Below are 12,785 nucleotides of genomic sequence, written 5' to 3' on the forward strand. Positions count from 1 at the left end.
GTTATGTAGTTTTTCTATGAAATCTGCATGTCATTTGACCTTGTAGGGTAGTGATTTTCAACTGGTGTATTGCAAAAAGTTTTTGTTAATCCTCACCCAAGGATATTTTTATCCATTGATTTTTAAAAATATATACTTTTATTGACTTCAGAGAGGGAGAGAGAGATAGAATCTTTAATGATGAGAGAGAATCATTGATTGGCTGTCTCCTGCACGCCCCCTACTGGGGATCAAACCTGCAACCCGGGCATGTGCCTTTGACCAGAATTAAACTTGGGACCCTTCAGTCTCCAGGCCGATGCTCTATCCACTGAGCCAAACCAGTTAGGGCTCCATTCATTTTTTTAGAGAGAGTTGAAGGGCTGGGGAAAGAAGGAGAGATAGAGATAGAGATAGAGATAGAGATAGAGATAGATCGATAGATAGATAGATGATAGAGAGAACCAAACCTGAGACGCTTTGTTGCATGGGCCACCACTCTAACCACTGAACCACACTGGTAGGGCTACAAAAATTTTTAAAACATGCAATACCTGACTATTTTAGTCAGGGCACTGACCTCTTTTCCCTTAGATTGTCAAATTAAAAAAAAAAAAGGACAGCAGCCAACACAACAATAGTCATCCCGTGTGGATGAATCAAAATTATACCTTTTTTTGGTCAGAATGGCAAAACATATTTTTTGGTGTGCTCCAGAATTTTAGTAATCAGTTTACGTGTGCCATGAGATGGAAAAGGTTGAAAATTGCCATAGCTGATTTGGCTCAGTGGATAGAGTGTCAGCTTGTGGACTGGAGGGTCCTGGGTTCAATTCTGGTCAAGGGCATGTACCTCACTTGCAGGCTGGATCTCCAGCCCTGGTTGGGGATCATGCAGGAGGCAACCAATCAGTGTGTCTCTTTCACATAGACGTTTCTCTCTCTCTGTCTCCCCCCCTCCTTTCCACTATCTCTAAAAATGAATGGAAAAATATCCTTGGGTAAGGATTAACAAAAAAAGAAAATGTTTAAAAATCGCTGATATAGGAAAATAATTGTTATGGTTATTTTAAACAGCAGTGGTGATGCTATGATACACAACACCAAATACTTCCAAAAATGTTGTTAATTACGTAGATGTTATATTCATACAATGGCTATTTCCAGATATTTGAAGACATTAAATATGAAGTTCTCACTTTTTGCTTAGATGCTTAGCAGTGTGCAGGTATTTTTAATATTGGTATAAGACTTTTGGACACATTTTACCATTGATTAGTATGTGAGCATCCCCAGTCCTCTGATTATTTCAGTCGAAATTACTATTTGTCGTGGCACCGGAGTGGATAATCCTGTAAATCATGCCTTGTCCAAGAGGGTGCTATTGTCCCTGAGGGCAAAATTGGTTCTTAGTTGGAAATACCTTAGATATTACAATGGTTTGTGGCTGCCTGGCTGCCTGAAGGACTACAGTACATTAACATATATAGCAGCGGTTCTCAACCTGTGGGTCGCCACCCCTTTGGGGGTCGAACGACCCTTTCGCAGGGGTCGCCTAAGACTATCGGAAAACATACATAATTACTTATTGTTTTTGTGATTAATCACTATGCTGTAATTATGTTCAATTTGTAACAATGAAATTGGGGGTCACCACAACGTGGGGAACTATATTAAAGGGTCGCGGCATTAGGAAGGTTGAGAACCACTGATATATAGGGTATCTGTGTTTTTAAAATTTCATCAGGGTGCAATTGAGAAAAAAAAATGTCTGAAAGTCTCCTTCGGGGGAGGGACGAGAGCCAGGTTGAGACACAGCGGTAAGTGCTCTACACATAACTTACTCGATTGAGGCCGAAAAGCTTTTTCCCTGGCCTGTGTGTCTTAGTGTTTTGCTTTATGTCTCCATTGTTGTTATGGATTTTTAAAATACTTGCTTCCAAAGGAGGGGTGATTTTTTTTCATGTATTTTTTTTTCAGAAACATTTTCTCCTTTGTGTTGAATATTTTAAGAAATTGTGATAAAATATGCATAAAAATGTGTCATCTTAACCATTTTTAAGTGTACAGTTCAGAGGCATGAAGTACATTCACAATGCTGCGCAACTGTCACTGCTAGTCATCCCCGGACGTTTTTCATCTTCTCAAACTGAAACTCCATACCCATGAAACAGTCATCCCCCACTGCTCCCTCTCCCTGCCCTGGGCAACCACCTTCTACTTTCTATCTTTATGAATTTGATGACTCTAGGTACTTCATACACGTGGAATCATACAGTATTTGTCCTTTTGTGACTGGTTTATTTCACTCGCATAGTATCCTCAGGGTCCATCCATGCAGATGCATGTGACAGAAATTTCTTCCTTTTTAAGGCTGAATGATATCCCATTGTCTATGTATACACCCCTTTTGTTTATCCTCTAATCCCTCGATGGACATTTGGGTTGCTTTCACCTTTTGGCTATGACGAATAGTGCTGCTGTTGACATGGGTGTACAGTATCTGTTTGAGTCCCTGCTTCCAGTTCTTTTAGGTGTACGCCTGGAAGTGGAATTGCTGGATCAGATAGTAATTCTATGTTTAATATTTTGAGGAACTTCCATACCATTTTCTAGGGCAGCTGCACCATGACTTATTAACTCATTTTTTGTAGAGTGTTTGACAGATTGCCGTGAAAAAGTGTGCACACCATGAAAATATGACAGAAAGTGATCTGAGGTTAGAGTAAACAGTCTGCTGAATGATTCAGCACCGTGACTATTAAAACAGGTTAACCTCCCGGAGACACTCCCCCGTGTGTGTCCACATACTACCGTGTGCACACTTACAAACAAGTGCATGGCTGGGAATGAGTCCTCTGAGAATCACTGAGGCAATGAACTTAGAATATATGGATCAGGTCCTTTTGAAAATGTGGACCGCTTGCCCTGCAATCCCACAGTTAAAAGACCTAGAGAGGCTTGTGGGAGGTTTAAAAGGGTCAGAGCCACACAGGTGGCCCACGGATGTGAATGAAGAGCCTCGAACACCTTGAGTAGAGCTGTCTGAGTTCAGATTGTCACCCTTCTCTTCCTTTCCTCCACCTCTTCCTCACCTCTGCAGTGTAAGCACCTGGTCACTATGGGAGTTTTGGTTGAACAAGTAACCGAGATAGCCAAGAAGGGGGAAGAGGGTGAAAGAATTATTTATGTTCTAATCTGTGAAAAACTGTTCTGAAGACTGTAAGACCTTCCTGTGTTATACCTCTGTCAAGGGTAAAGGAGGTGGGTTTAATCGGGGGTGGAAGGCAGGGCTGCATTTACCCTTGGCAGCTCTAGTGTCATCAGAGAGGAACGGGGACTTCTGAAGGATGGCTCTTGCTGGTATTTCATGGGCCTTCTCAGCCCTGCTGTCCTCTGCTGATGTTTCATATATTTCAAACAGCCAGTGGAAACGGGTTTTGTTTGTTTATCTGTGGTGTGGAACAGCACCCAGCCTTAGGATGGGAAGAGGTTCTTAACACAGCATTAATGTTAAAATCTGGGGATGGTGCCAGATTGTAGCCAGACGAAATGTTGGCAGCAGACAGGAGGGGGAATGTGCGGGGACAATGTTAAAGGACAGGCTCTCTCCACCTGTCTGTCAGTTATCCAGATTTCATGGCGGTTCATTCTGGGGGGCCTCTCTTAAATTGCAAGCCTTTGGGAAAGGTCACTGTTTGTGTCTGGATGTGAATTAGTTGAAATGCCTTCTTGAAGTTTTAGCAGAGGCTGCCCTGGTCAGACTGCAGATAAGGGGGTGCCGTGCAGAGGCAGGAGCAGCCCTGCGAATGGAATGTGAAGGTTAAAATCAATCACAGTGCCTCCCCCTCTTCTTCAGCTGGCTTTTAGATTTCTGCCCATGGTGTTACCACTCTATGGATCTGAAGGCCTTGGAGTTACACTCCTCTCTTTCTGTGTTCAGTCTGTTGCCAATCCTATAGATTATACAGGGTATATTTGTAACATTTCTCTAAACACTTCGCCCCTTTCTATTTCCATAAGACCCTGCTCTAGTTCAGTCCTCATGACCTGTCATCTTGGCTACTGCAGATCACCTACGCACAGCCACCACTTTCCTTCCTAAAGCAAGGTTTTGATCATGCCTTTACTTAGTTCAAAAACCCTGAATGGATTCCCATGGCTTATTACCTTAACCCCAGCATTCTCAGGTGGCATCAACATGACACTCCCCTTCCTCTACGTTCTCTTCAAGTTGGGCTGGTGGTCCAAAGAGGCTAGAATGCTTAGCAATCAAATATCAAAGGGCACTTTGATACATAGATAATTATTTTAACTACCATCATTGAGTGTATACAGTATACCAGGTGTTGTTCTAGGAATATCATTTAACCCACATTCTATTATATATATAAATTGATTTTGGAGAGAGAAAGAGAGAGAGATAGAAACATCAATGATGAGAGAGAATCATTGATCGGCTGCCTCCTGCACACCCTACACTGGGGATTGAGCCCACAATCCGAGCATGTGCCCTGACTGGGATTGAGCTGTGACTGAACCATGACCTCCTGGTTCATAGGTCAGTGCTCAACCACTGAGCCATGCTGGCAGGGCTTAACCCACATTCTCACTGAATGAGTTTATGCACCCATTTTATAGGTGAGAAAACAGTCTTAGAGAAGTTAATTAAAGTCACATGGCTATTAAGTGAATGGAGCTGGGTTTGTTTGACTTCAAAGCCCTATGCTTTTATATAAGAGATGAAGACTATATATATATATTACAGGCAATAATTCCATCTTGGATAAATGTTTGGAATAAGAATTAGTGTGCTATTTTCCAGAATTCATGAGGACTTCATGTTGAATAGGAGGTAGAGGTATGATCTGATAGGGCATTCATTTGGTAGGGCTGCCATAACACAACAGCACAGAGTGGGTGGCTTAAGTAACAGAAGTTTATTTCCTCACAGTTCTGGAGGCTGGAAGTCCAAGATCAAAGTGCCAGCAGGGTTGGTTTCTCCTGAAGCCTCCTTGGCTTGCAGATAGCTGCCTTCTCCCATGTCCACATACGGCCTTTTCTCTGCATCTGCATCTCTGATGACTCTCTTCTAAGGACTCCAGTCAGATTGCATTACAGCACATCCCAAATGGCCTCGTTTTACTTTAATTACCTCTGTACAGGCCCTGTCTCCAAATACAGACACATCCTGAGGTACTGGGAGTTAGGGTTTTAATTTATGAATTTTGTGGGAGGGTCACAGTTCAGTGGATAACAGTGAGAGTTGATGCAGACATATTTTAGAGGATGTGAAAAGCAGACATAGGAATTTAACTTTGATGTGGGAGGTCGGAAGGTCCAGTTATGGTCAAGCAGGAGAAAAGACGAATGTCATGGCTCTCTGAAACTTCCAGCTAGCTGCTCTTGTGATGGTAGTGGGAATGAGGGCTATGGGGGAGGTGGGAAGCATTTTGGAGAAGGAACTATTAGGACTTTTCTACAGTGGAGTAAAGGAGCAGGAAGAGTCAAATCTTTAAGTCCTCTAGAAATTTCTAGAAAATGAAGATAGTGTGTTGGTGGGGGTAGAGGAACAAAGGGAGAATATGGCAAGTTTGGTTTTCAACCTGTAGGTTATCCTCTTGGCACCATGGAATTAGAACTCAGAGACAAGGTCAGAGCAGGAGATAGGAATCAGGAGTCGCTATAAGGGTCGGGGTTGGACCTGTGGGACTGGGAAAGCTTGCTCAGAGTTCAAATAAGACAGGAAGCAGGAATTCTCTGGGCTCAAAAGGCATTGCTGTCACATACATTTGGAAGACAGTATGGAGGTTTTCCAGGACCTCTCTAGCTAAAATAGCACCCGGGGCTCTCTCCCTTTGCCTTGCTTTGTTGTTGTTTTTTTTCATAGCACATTATCACCACTTGAAATTACATCATAGCTATTTGATTATTGTCTATCTTTCCTAGTAGAATGTAAGCTTCACAACAACACAGCCTGCCTTTTTGTTCAGTGCTGTATACCCAATACCTGGGAGAGAGTGCAGAACATTGTAGCTGCTCAATCAATTTTGCTGAATTAATCCATGATTAGTTTAATTTTTATGATCAATAGAACTTAATTGATGATTAATGGATATTGCCTTTTTATCTTTTCTTAAAATCGAATGTTGTACTTTAACAAAGTGTGTTCACTTTAGATAAGTGAACACACAGACACATATACTTGAGAATCTTGAAATATACAACCTAAAAACTTAGTTTTGTTTTCCCTTAAATTGTGCTTTCCTGAAATCAAGATCACCCTAGTCCCTTCTCTGCAACAGCATTTCTTTAAGAGAAAGTAGGTGTGACTTTCTTTAAAAAGCCAGGCATTTCAACAGTCTGGTTACTCTTATCAGATTATCTGTTTGCATATACTTTTTTTTTTGGTAATTTTTATAGAAGGTTATTTTCAAAGTCCTTGATTTCTGTCATGTTACTCACAATACCCGTCTTTAAAGATTCCCATCTCATTGTATCTGTTTAGGTCCAACAGTCCATACAAACATGTCTGTCCCCTTTCTCTGTAATTTTCTCCAAGAAGACTGCTGGCTCTTGTATGGTGTCTCATAAAATCAGGTATAGATAAGGTAGGCATTTAAACCAAATCCACCCCTTTCTCTTTATTCTAAGGAATCATAATCAAAGGTAAATCTGAATCTGTTTCTATTTCTCACAGGAAAAGACCTTATGAAATCTAGCCTCTCTTTCTCAGATAGCCTGAGTGGATAAATGGTACTAGAATTACTGGGTAAAGTAATTAAAAGCAATAATTCTCCAACAGGTGGGGAGTTCCTCCTTAAAAGATTATTGAAATCACTGGGGAAGTGTTTTCAAGGGCCACACAACACCATGAAGGTTGTACTAGCCAGGGAGCACCTTACTGATGACGTGTGTCAGACCTCTCAGCTGTGCCGGGAAAAGAAAAGGGTTGAGAATCGCTGGTCACAGATCCTGAGGCCGCAAGTGAACAGAACACCTGAAACTAAAAGATGCCTTTGTTTCTATCTATCTTCTCTTTTGGTCCCCCAGACAGTTTGCTAGAACTCTGGGGACTTTAAAACTATAGAGGATGATGCAGGCTGATGGGAAGAGGACCCTGCAGGGCAACAGGGCAAGTCTGTAAAACCCAGCATGAGGTTAAGAGGTGAAATCTGAGCATGCTTGTTGGAAATAGAGAAAAATGGAAGGTTGCTAACAGGAAAACCTGGTTACTGAACCTTATGACCAGTTTAGTGCATCTTTAGGATTAGTTCATTACTAGAGACCCGGTGCACGAAATTCATGCACAGGGGCCTGGGGGAAGTCCCTCAGCCCAGCCTGCACCCTCTCCAATCCAGGACCCCTCGGGGGATGTCTGACTGCCTCTCGAAATCCGGGACCACTGGCTCCTAACCGCTCGCCTGCCTGCCTGCCTGATCGCCGCTAACCCCTCTGCCTGTCTGCCTGATTGCCCCTAACCACTTCTGCCTGCCTGTCCGATCGCCCCTAACTGCTCCCCTGCTGGCCTGATTGACCCTAACTGCCTCTGCCTCACCCTGCACCCGGGACCCAGGATTCCCTCCTCTGGCCAGTTACAGGCACCTGGGACCCAGGCTTCCCTCTGGCCTGCCGTAGGCACCCAGGACCCAGGCTGGCTTCACCCAGGCTGGCCGCAGCCACAGGGGACCGTGGGCAGGCGGCTTCACCCAGGCTCCTGCTGCAGGCACTGGTGCCCAGGACTGCAGGGCGGGCAGCTTGTCCCTCCCGGGACCCCGGGGCGGGCAGATGCAGCCGCTGGCACCTGGGACCCCGGGGCGGGCAGCTTGTCCCTCTCCCGGGCTGGTTTCCATTCCTCTCTTGTGAGCTCATTTGTGTCTGGCTGGTCCCCATTCCTCTCTCCTCGGTATTGAGTGTCTGAGCCATTAAGGTATGATGGCCTGAGGGTGTGATGACCATTTGCATATTAGCTTTTTATTATATAGGAGGATAATGTTTTCTGACTTACAAATTCTTCAATTATGATTTTTAAAAAAATTCATTGAGCTCCTTCCTAACCAGTTTGCACAAATGTGAAAGTGCTCTGAGAGAAAAATGCTAGGCAGACAGCAAGGTATGACTATCCCCGGAAGGGGACCGTGCCCAGAGTAGGTGTGCCTCAGGCTGGCCGGTAGTGTGTGGGTTCTTGACTTCCTGCAGGAAAGATTTCACCACACGAGTCAGGTGATTTTGAGAGTATGTTTATTAAAGCTGCAGTTAGTGAAACAAGGAAGGATTTAGGGTAGAAGAAGCAACAGGAGAGAGCCTCAGTGGGGCTGCTTTGACGCCGTAGAAAAGTTACAGGAAAGAAGTGAGCTAGACTCGGTGGGGTTGTGTGGACTCACTGAGAAGTAAAAGTCATAGTGACAGGAGTGGGCCAAGGAGGGGCTGCTTCGGCTCACTGGAAAGTCAGAGAAAAGGGGGCTTGAGAGACAGGTTCAAGGGGTTAGCCCTGGATGAGCTTCCAGTGACTGCTGCTCCCATGGCTGCAAGTCTGTGAGGACCCTTAGAGTTTAGGAGAAAGAGAGCAAAAGTACACCCCTGGGAGAAGGAGGGGCATGGGCCTGCTCCAAGGACAGAGCTCTGGCTTCCTTTATCTTGAGAGTGTTTATCTTTTTTATAAAGCCAGGAATTTTAGGGGAGGTCTCCAAGGAGAATCTCAATAGAATATCCATCAGCTTTCCAGGTGTGTCCTTTAATATGCTGACTCATCAAAATGAACAGATAGAGGGTTCAAGGACATTCTCTGGTCAGCTTAACCTTCAAAGAATGTCACTGACGTGGGTCTCTCCCAGCACCATCTGGAAAGTATAAACCATTTGCTCCTAAGTGTCCTTGGTTAGGGAAGATAAGACCTTGCGATTTATTATCTGGCTGTAAACTGCTTGGTGAGTTTGTTCAGCCATCTGTCTCAGTTTCCCCATTCTACTTGCCAAGGAATTTTCCTCGCTTCTAACTATTCTGTCTCACGACTAGACAGGTTTTTTTGTCCAATATGTAACCCATCCTTCCCTGCTTTTCCCAGCCACTCACATATACAAATAGAGTGGAGATTTACTCAATGGTCATCATAACTTATGGAAACGGGTAGAGAACTAACATTTCGCATCTAAGATATGTCAAATACTTTACATACCTTGTACATTATCTCATATGATTTTAGCAACTTGATTTAGATTCTAGTATCACAGTTCATATGTGAGTAAACTGAGGCTCAGAGGTTAGGGGACTTGCCCAGGTCACATAGCTGGAAAGTGCTAGAGCTGAGTTTGCAGGCTTCAAAGACATGACACTACAGGGCCTTTTGCTTGAAGCAGGGGTTGGCAAACTTTTTCTGTAATGGGCCAAATACATTTTAGGTTTTGTGGACTAAGACAAGATGGAGGATATTATGTAGGCACTTAAATAATCATTTAAAAATATAACTACTTAAAAATGTAAAAACCAGTCTTAGGTGACAGGTTATGCAGTAGGCCAAATTTGGTATGCAAGCCAACTCCTGGCCTAAAGTATTCAGCAAATGTAAGCAAAAGCAATTTTGAGGGAGGTGAGGTGATTGTTTCAACCAGTAATTGTCATTAACGTGTGAAATTTACAGTCTTTTAGTAAATGAGAGTTCAGTTCCTCATTAATTCCAATGTTAAATTATCCATTCAATTACAGAATTCTTTTTATAGATATACATGTTTGTTGTATTTTGTCTGCTAATGTTGGTTGTAGTTGGCAATATTTCATAATTGTGTATTTCACCTTAATCTTTGACCATTCTTTCAGGCATCAGTTACATTAGAAATAAAGTATACATAAAGTACCTGACATAGTATTCAGTACATGGTGGATAGTAGTAGTTATTATTTAGCTTATCAGTATATCAAAATATTATTATATTGTGGGTCTATCATATTTTATTATTTTGGGTGTCTGTTCTGCACACGATCTGAGCTCATTTTTCCTCAGCTCTTTCTCTCTTGCACATGCTACTGTCCTTGTTTATAGAAATTCAAAATAAATCCCCATAGAATATGTGAAAAAGTACCTTCCCTTCCCTCCAAAAAACCCAAAGCCCCCAAAGCTCAAGTTTAGAAGTCTGAATTAAAAGTTTTAGAAGCAAAATTCTTCTTGACAAAATGCATTCATGACTTCATGTAAGGCATGAAATTATATTCTTGTCCCTAATCTAATTTGACAAAATACGTTATCTGTGTTTAAGGGGGAAGGGGAAAGGAGATTATGAATCTGGAAGTTTTAAAAAAGATAAGTCAGTGTATGAGTCAGTCCAATCATCATGTTGTTTTTGTTTTTTCAATCATCACGTTTATTAAGCAACTATATACTGAGCATTTATAAGTATTGTATCTTATTTCCATGTTAAAAAGGTGTTTTGCTCAAATTAACCCACCTTTCAAACTTAACTTTTTCTTTTAGAAAAAAAAAGCACGTTTAATCAATACCTAAATGATGCATGTACCAATGTCCAACCCAAAGGAAGAGTGGTCTTTCTGTCAAAAATCTTCTTTGCTTAATTACTTCACATCCCCAAATTCAACTATGAGACATTCAGTCCTTTGAGCTTGAGTTATTGCCTTCAAAAATTTATTTTCCTTAAAAAATACATATTCCCAGGAAGGTAATGAAGTTATTTATCTACATTACAATGTGAATCAGCTTATCAGAGTTTTCTCCTGAAAGCTGAGCTAACTTCCCAGAGGATGCGAGTTTTTTATTGAAGGATATGTAGGGAAGAGTAATTTTGAACTGTGTTTAACTGTCTGGAATCTGCAGATTTGTGTGGGAAAGTGACAAAAAAGAGAATGGAGTGGAGGAAAGGGAGGAAAAGAGTTGGGGGAAGATACTTTTCTTTCTTCACCATTCTGTTTCAAGCAGTTCAGATTTTAGTGTCCTTTAAAGGAAGCAAGAGCTGATGCTATCCCCACAGTCAGTGTTTATGATGCTGGTTTCATTCATGTATGTGGAAATGAAACCTCTGCATTGTCAACAGGCAGAGAAAGCAGAAGCAGCTACGGAACTTGTAACGCTCTGCCCTTTTGGATGAAGCTCACCTACATCATTCATATTACTCTCTGTGTCTTCTACGGATAAAGTTTATCATTACACAGAAACCAGGGAGCACCTCTGGGAGCTCAGAATGATTTAAGGGTGAATTTTAGGGAAGTGACTACTTTCACGTGGATGTTTTGTTAGAGAGCACGGTACAATAGGTAGCCCTTCAGACCAACATCGAACGTTACTCCATCATATCATATGATTTGGGATGTTCAGCTGTGTGACTGGCCTTGTACACAGAACCTCTTCTGCCCACCCATCAGCAGACAGGCCTTGTGGGCCTCCTGGAAAGCGGTGGGAGTACTTTACCTAGTGGACGCCTCCCCCGGCACATCATCGGGGTTCAGAAAATGTTATGGGACAAAGTGGTACATGGCACCTCTTTTTTTTAAATCCTCACCTGAGGATATTTTCCCTTTGATTTTTAGAGAGAGTGGCAGAGAGAGGGAAAGACCAAGAGAAATATCAATGTGAGAGAAACACATTGACTGGTTGCCTCCTGCAAAAGGCCCAGGACCCGGGCCAGGGAGAAACCTGCAACCGAGGTACATGCCCTTGACCCAGAATCAAACCCGGGACCCTTGGGTCCACAGGCCGACACTGTACCCACTAAGCCAAACTGGCTAGGGCACAGGGCACCTCTCTATAGATACTTTCAGCAAGAGAAAGCTCCAGCAGTACCTTTGCCTTGACGCAATCAGTCCATGATCTGTAAGGTTGTACATACAGCACATACCGTACTTAGAAGTGTTTCAAATTTATTCTGTCCACACTGAGGGAAATATTCCAAGATGTGGAAACCCTTTGTTCATTCATCAGTATGATGAGTAGGCTACTAGTCAGGTCTACTTACCTGCTTTGAGAAATTTCCTCAGATGTTAATAATTTGCTGCAAACAGGACCTAGGAAATTATTTCCAAAGACAACTTTTTGGTCTTTCTATTTTAACACATAGAAAATAATGTGTATGCATTTGTAAGGAAGTAGGTTATGACTCTTACTAGATACAGATGCCTGTGCCAGAGCCTGGGAGGCCAGATGCTGTAGGTATTCTTGGGAAGTGTATTATTCCTGATAGTACTGACCAGATGTATTTCAGTCATAGTAATAGTATCTGCGTAAATGACCAGAATGTTCATACTTCTGGATATAGCTCCATGAAGACAGGGCGTTCTGTTTCTGTGGTATTTTGCTGTGACCCAGGGATTAGAAAATACTTGTCATTTAGAAGTTACTAACATATTGAAGAATAAATGAATTTGAAAATATATGGTCTCCTTTGTTTCTCTGCATTAAAAAAAAATCTCAGAAGATTAAATGTTTCTTGAGAGTTCAAAAAGTGTTTTACATTGCTACAGAGATAAAAAAATTACTATTTTTCAGGGAGAGAAAGCATCTAACAAATGAATATATTACATAATATCTGTTTTCAAAGCTCTTGAAAACATTTTACATTATTTATAAAGTTGATAGTAACCAAATAATCCTGGGCAAAAGATAGCTGATTTTTTAATCTTTATAAGAGAGATGAAAAAAGTTGGGTAAGCAATCCAGGTGCTGAGAATGAAGGGATTCTAATTCAAGCGGCCAAAGTGTCTGTTCTATGTGGTAGGGCACATAAACTAAGTTTGGAAGCATTTACATTTGTTTCCATCATTCAATTGAATAGGCACTAAGTAGCAAGTACTTGGCTACTTACAAGGG

The sequence above is a fragment of the Myotis lucifugus genome, unplaced genomic scaffold, assembly GCF_000147115.1.
Source record: "Myotis lucifugus unplaced genomic scaffold, Myoluc2.0 scaffold_140, whole genome shotgun sequence".
Classification (NCBI taxonomy): domain Eukaryota; kingdom Metazoa; phylum Chordata; class Mammalia; order Chiroptera; family Vespertilionidae; genus Myotis; species Myotis lucifugus.